This window comes from Callorhinchus milii, unplaced genomic scaffold (genome assembly GCF_018977255.1).
Source record: "Callorhinchus milii isolate IMCB2004 unplaced genomic scaffold, IMCB_Cmil_1.0 Scaffold14, whole genome shotgun sequence".
In the NCBI taxonomy this organism is placed as follows: Eukaryota; Metazoa; Chordata; class Chondrichthyes; order Chimaeriformes; family Callorhinchidae; genus Callorhinchus; species Callorhinchus milii.
Genome location: NW_024704755.1, coordinates 16,062,658 through 16,069,915, shown reverse-complemented (window position 1 = coordinate 16,069,915; position 7,258 = coordinate 16,062,658).

Here is a 7,258-nt window from a genome sequence, read left to right as displayed (position 1 = left end):
CCTCCCCATCACACACCCCTCCATCACACCCCCTCCCATCACCCCCCTCCCCATCAACACCCCCTCCCCATCAACACCCCCCCCCACCCCATCAACACCCCCCACCCCCATCAACACTCCCTCCCATCACCCCCCCACCCCATCAACACCCATCACCCCCCACCCCATCAACACCACACCCCCACCCCATCAACACCCATCACCCACCCCATCAACACCCCCCATCAACACCCCCACCCCATCAACACCCATCACCCACCCCATCAACACCCCCATCAACACCCCCTCCCCATCAACACCCCTCCATCACACCCCCACCCCATCACACCCCCCACCCCATCAACACCCCCCACCCCATCAACACCCCCCACCCCATCACCCCCCCTCCCCATCACCCCTCCCTCCCCATCAACCCCCCTCCCCATCAACACCCCTCCCCATCAACACCCCCCACCCTATCAATTCCCCATCAATCCCCCATCCCATCACCCCCCCATTCCATCAGCCCCCATCTCAATCACTGCTCCATCCCCATCAGCCCCTTCCCCACCACCCCCAACCCTATCACTCTCCTCCCAATCACCCCTATCCCGATCACCCCCCTCCCCATCACAACCCCCCTCCCCATCACAACCGCCCTCACCATCACAACCCCCATCCCCATCGCAACCCCCATCTCCATCACAACCCTCATGCCCATTACCCCCCTCCCCATCCACATCACCCTCCCATCCCTATCACAACCCCCATCCTCATCACCTCCCCATCCCCATCACCCCCATCCCTATAGCCCCCCCCCTCCCCCCATCCCCATCACCACCCACCACCATCCCCATCAGCACATGACAACAACAAATTACATTTACACAGCGCCTTTCATGTTGGCGCTGGACAGTCAGGGATTTGGACCTGAGTTGGGGGTCAGGATCAGGGAGGGGTGGAGGGCAGGGGGCTGTAGGAGGATGACCGAACGCACAGGCAAAATGGAGGGTCTTGAGATGGTCCTTGAAGGAGGCGAGGGAGGGAGCGAGGCGAAGCGATTCCATGATGGAGTTCCTAAGGGTGGGGGCAGAGAGGCTGAAGACCCAACCACCCTTCAGTGGGATGGGCCGGGTGAGGGACATGGAGCAGTTGGAGCCAAGGTGCATTGAGGTTCAAAGGTGCTGTGTCCTGAAGGTTGTGTCCAGAATTTATCACTTCCTCCCGATTTCTTTATAAGGATATTAAAAAGGTCAATTTACCCTGATAACAATAACCCTGTCAAACTCGCCTCCTCCCACCTTTTCCCTGGTCAGCCTTGCGAGCTGCATGTAGTTCTTTGTGAAAGCGCTGCGTAAATTTAAATTATAGTTTGATACCTGTATGTTGTTGCTGCAGAGCCACCTTACTAACAGCAGAGGGTGGTTAGTTACCAGGTGTTTGGTAGTAAAGTAACCCAAGGGGGTTTGCCAATCTTCACTGCCAACTTCTCCTTTAAAAACAGTTGAGTTATTATAATCCTTGCAAAACCTCCGATTTCACGTAACAGGATTTTTTTTACTGTGAACTGTAACTGTAATGTGTTTTTGGAGGTGAACATAGCAGTCAATTTGCAAATAGCCACAAAGTAAATGGGCAATTTCATTTCCTTCACTGACTCCCTAATCCCCATGGATTGACTTTAAAATCCACGTCCTCACCTTCAAATGCCTCCATAGCCTCGCCCCACCCAACCTCTGAGACCTTCTGTGATCCGATGCGCTTACCCATTCCCTAGGCTCTGGCTTGCTTTACGTCACCCACTGCCTCCACCCTGCCATCGACAACTACGCCCCCGCTCTCTGGAATTTTCTCCCTAAACCCCTTTGCCTCGCTCCCTCCCTCTCGGCTTTGAAAACCAGTCTAAAATCCTCAGTGAAGACAATCTCCTCCTATCTGAAAGGTGCAGTGTATTTGGGAGTTGTTTGTGCAATGAAACCTCCGATAACCTCTGATAACCCAGCAGTAAGTAGGAGCCCAATCGTTAGTCAATTGACGGATCGCCTTTCTGGGGTAATAATTCGTTCAAAAAAAAAGAATTGACACAACTGTTTTTGGGACAACAACAACAGCTTGCACAACACGGACGAAACACTGCAGCTAATTGGGCACAGTGCTCTGGGATGCTACCCTTCACACCCTCCATGCAGTGTAGCGTCTCAGAGCACTGTGCCCAATTGGCTGCCGTGTTTCGTCCAATAAAATAGTCAATTCACTTTACAGCATATTCTGTGAAGCACTTTGAGACGTCTCAAAGCCATGATATGGCACTATATGTGGAGTCCTGTAGCTCAGTGGGTAGAGCACTCGCTTTGCAAGTGAGAGACCTGAGTTCAATTCCAGACAGAGGGCGAAACCTTGGGCAAGTTTCCTTACTCCACACAGAGCCTAATAATAATCCCTCCAAAACAAAAAAAAACAATAATAAATTAGTCATTTTCAATCCACGACTGTTTGTGGGACATTGCTGTGCGCAATTGGTTGCCGAGTTCGCCCACAAATATACAGTCAATTCACTTTACAGTGTGTTCTGTGAAGCGCTTTGGGACGTCCTCCCGACGTGAAAAGCGCTATATCAAATGCAAGGATTATTATAGGATTATTATATCAAATGCAAGGATTATTTTTGTTATTATACGTTCTGGTACTTGACTGCCAATAAATCGTCCCTTTAAATCATTGTCCGTTTATTTCTATTTAATCTTAAAGGTGCAATGTCTTCAAGAGAAAAAAGCACCTAATGAATTTATACTTTATTTGCTGAGGGAGAGGAGTCTTGTATTTGTCATGAGCTGAAGGCAGGAGGATGTGGACACAAATGTATAGTCACTATATTTGCAGTATATCCTGATAAGCACTTCGAGATATCTCATTGATTTGATAGGCGCTATATTAAATGCAGGGACTATTATTTTGAGTAATATTCTAACTTTCAAATATAATTACAAGTTTTTTTTTCTCTTGCTGTACAATCACTGACCTGGATTTACTGTATCCTGATTCTAACACGTTCATTCCCATTCACTCAATTTGTTTTTCCCTGTATCAGTTGTCCTTTGGACACACATCCTGTTAAAACATTGTAGAGAAACTCTGGGAAACCAGAGTGTGCTGAGTTCACAAAAAACAGGGAGCTGCTGTCTTTCTTCCAGATCTGCTGTTCTTTCTTATCAACAGAACTCAACCACATTGGCCGTCAAAGGTCAATCTGCACACCAGGCGGTGCCATGTACAACTCATATAATCATACCATTGCTGCTGATAACCTTTTCACTGGCTGCCTGCTTGAGGGAGCAGATATGGCTAAAGCTTGCCTTTAACTGTTGTGCTTTCCAATTGAATCAATAATAATAACAATCCTTGCATTTGATATAGCGCCTTATCATGTCGTTGAGACGTCTCAAAGCGTTTCACAGGAAGCACTGAAAAGTGGATTGACTGTGTATTTTTGGGACGAAAAGCTACAGAAAAGACAATAGAAATGTCCATCCAACCATCTATTTGTCACAATAAAGATTTTTTAAAATTTGACATAATCGTACATTCCATCTCTCATCTTGAGTTCTCCAATTTTCTGATCACAACTACCTCCATGGATCACGTATTGTTGCTGTTACTGCTGTTGAATCAGTAAAATCTGAACTCTGTTCACCTTGCCTCAGAGCTGCGCTGCTACCCAAATTTTTCAAAGGCTTCCTGGGAATTTGCATTCACTTCAACAGCCAAGAGGCACGAGTTGTGTCTCCAAACCTGGGGAGCCTATTCCAGCACCTGTCATTGCCTTTTCAGACGGACATTATACATCACATGCCTCTATTTGAAAAGAGAAGATTTCTTTCGCTGTCCTGGCCGACAATTCCACAATTTCGTCATTCAAGTTATAGCTGTTATATGGACAGTTATATGGGACATAGCTATGTATAAATGAGTGTTCCTACAAATATATTGTTACTACACTTTATGGTCCAAATTCCCGACTGTCCAGAGCCTTGGGACGTCCTCCCAACATGAAAGGCGCCATAGACTTGTAAGTTGCTGTTGTTGTATCCTGTTAACCACTTTGAGACATCTGAATGATGTGGTAAGGCACCCGATAATAATGCAAGGATTATTATTTTAAGGATTATTTATAACTTTCAAATACAGTTAGTTTTTTTCCCTTTTTGTCGTTCTCTCACTGAACTGAATTTACTATATCCTGATTCTAACAAGTCCATTCCCAGGACAATACATTTGATTTTCCCTTCCTCTTGTATCCCTGTTTCAGCAGCCAGTTCTCCAGATCACCAAAGTATGGGTTACGTACAGAGTAAAACTCCCTCTATATCAGTGGTGGACAAGCTTTTTGGTCGGCCACTTCTTCACAGCCCCATGAGTGATAGGTTGACCACCACCGCTCTAGACTGACACATTCAGCACTCCCAGGTCAGCTACAAACATGGGTTAAATAGAGTAAAACTCCTTCTGCAGTGGTCCGCGGGCCACTTTTCAGGCATCAAAAAGTGGCCCACCAACCACCCTCACCAGTCCAAGCAAGTCCGCAGCTTGTTCCCAGGAGCGACTGAGCCACTGTACCCATAGCACATAAATGAAGAAAAATTCAATAAAGAAAAATATATTTGGGTGCCCACCACTGCTCTATACTGTACCATCCTGCGCAATTGGCTGCCGCGTTTGGCCCACAAAACATACAATCAATTCACTTTACAGAATATTCCATGAATCACTTTGAGACTTCTAGAATACGTGATAAGGTACTATATCAAATGCAAGGATTATTATTATTATTATTATTATTATTATTATTATTATTATTATTATTATTATCCTGCTCTCTCTGGTTAGCTACAGTTTGGGTGAAATCCCTCCACAATGTCATATAAAACATTTCATCCATAACTCTAGAAGGAGTGCCCTCTGCTTGATCAATATGTATGTTGTGTTTTCTTCCCCAGGCATCTCTCCCCCAACCCCCTCCACACACACACACATACACAGAGCAAAGGTACCAGTTTAGTGCTGTGCTTGGAGCTCACTTTGCTCTAACACGGGAGAGGAGTGCAGTGTGTGAATGTGTAATGTGGTTGAGGTAATGGATCACTAACCTGTAAACCACCAGAGTTTGGCTGGGCAGCACTCATGAACCCTGTCTGCAGAAGTTCTTCTTGTGTTTGTTCTCGGTGAATACAGTCACTACAATAACAATAAGTATATTTGTAGCTCAGGACATTTGTGGGATGTCTGCAGTTCAGTGGTTAGAGCACTTGCCTCGCAAGCAAGAGACCTGGGTTTGATTCCCGCGGGGCAAGTTTCCTTACTCTACACGCCTGATAATAGTCCCTCAAGAGAAAATAACTAGTAATTTGCTCACTCAATTCATGACTGTTTGTGGGGACACTACTGCTAGCAATTGGCTGTTGCATTTCACCCGCAAAATATGCAGTCAATTCACTTTACTGTATATTCTGTGAAGCGCTTTCAGAAGTCGAGAAGACGCGATAAGGCGCTGTATCAAATGCAAGGATTATTATTATATAATTTATTGTATAGCTCCCTTCATCTCGGGAGGACATCCCAAGGTGATGGACAGTCAAGAATTTCCACCTGAGCTGGGGGTTGAGATCAGAAAGGCTGGAGGGCAGGAGGGTGGGTGTAGGAGAGTGACTGAAGGCTCGTCGAAGGGTTTGCCTCACCTCCTCTCTTAGCTCTGTCAAGGCCTTCTTGAGATGGGCCTTGAAGGCGGCAAGAGAGGGTCTGAGGCGAAGGGACTGTGGGATAACGATCCAAAGGGTGGGGGACAGAAAGACTGAAAGTGCGACCGCCGATGGCAGGGGACATGGAGCGGACTTCACTTTGCATCAGTGTATCACATGCCAGGAATATTATTGTCACTGGGCAGGAACTGGGAAGTGGTGAAACCTGTTGTGGATTCTTGCTGAGGGAGTGACAGACTGAGGGCTGCTCTGTTTGTTTCGTTGTGAGGCAACTCGAGGATTCAGAGCAAATCAACACCTTGCAGGCGGGTCCAACATTCACCACAAAAATATTTAGCTGAAAGGAGAAAAGAAGACCTTACATATTGATAGCATCTGATCATGTAGAGGGCAGAGGGCGAAACCTTGGGCAAGTTTCCTTACTCCACACAGAGCCTAATAATAATCCCTCCAAAACCAAACAATAATAAATTGGTCATTTTCAATCCACGACTGTCTGTGGGACATTGCTGTGCGCAATTGGCTGCCGCATTCGCCCACAAATATACAGTCAATTCACTTTACAGTGTGTTCTGTGAAGCGCTTTGGGACGTCCTCCCGACGTGAAAAGCGCTATATCAAATGCAAGGATTATTATTATTATTATTATTATTATGTATCAAAGCATCGCTAGTCATTTTTGTCAAGTGCAGTGGCTTTGGTGTCAGAAAATGTGGCAGCCATTTGAGCAGCAGAGTATCCCACAATCAGCTGTTGAGCGAATTACTCATTTTTCTGTTCACCAGGAGAAAAGCATCGGGTGAAACATCGTACTTTTTTTTCCAATAGGATCTTGGAATCCCGAATCCCCTCTATTCAAGGACAGCACCTCCAACAACTGTTCCCTCCATCCAGTATGTTGCCAGAATGTCAACTGACTTATAAAGATAAATAATAATCCTTGCATTTGATATACTGTCATATCATGTCTTTGAGACGTCTGACAGCACTTCACAGAATATACTGTAAAGTGAATTGACTGTATATTTTGTGGGCGAAACACGGCAGCCAAGTACGCACAGCAGTGTCCCACAAACAGTCGTGGATTGAGTGACCGATTTATTATTATTATTTTTTTTGAAGGGTTTATTACTCCCAGAAAAGCGATCCATCAATTGACTAACAACCGGGTTCCTACTTACTGCTGGGTAAACAGAGGAGTGCGGAGTAAGGAAACTTGCCCAATGTTTGCCCTGTCTGGGAATCAAACCCAGGTCCTCTCACTTGCGAGGCGAGTGCTCTAACCACCAAGCTACAGGATTTTACATTGCCGGACTCTCTACTTGTGTGGAATGTGGGGGTGGCCCAGAGAGCCAAAACACCAGGAATCCAGCCAGGAAGGGAGACCAGTTTCAACTGTTCGTTCAAGAGAACAATTGGCAGAAAGAAGAGCTGTGCCTTTAAGGGGCGGTGCATCGCATTCCGGGTTGCCTTGTTGGTTGCAGACCAAGCCTCAACCTCTCAACATTGCAGAGTGCCTCCGCGGG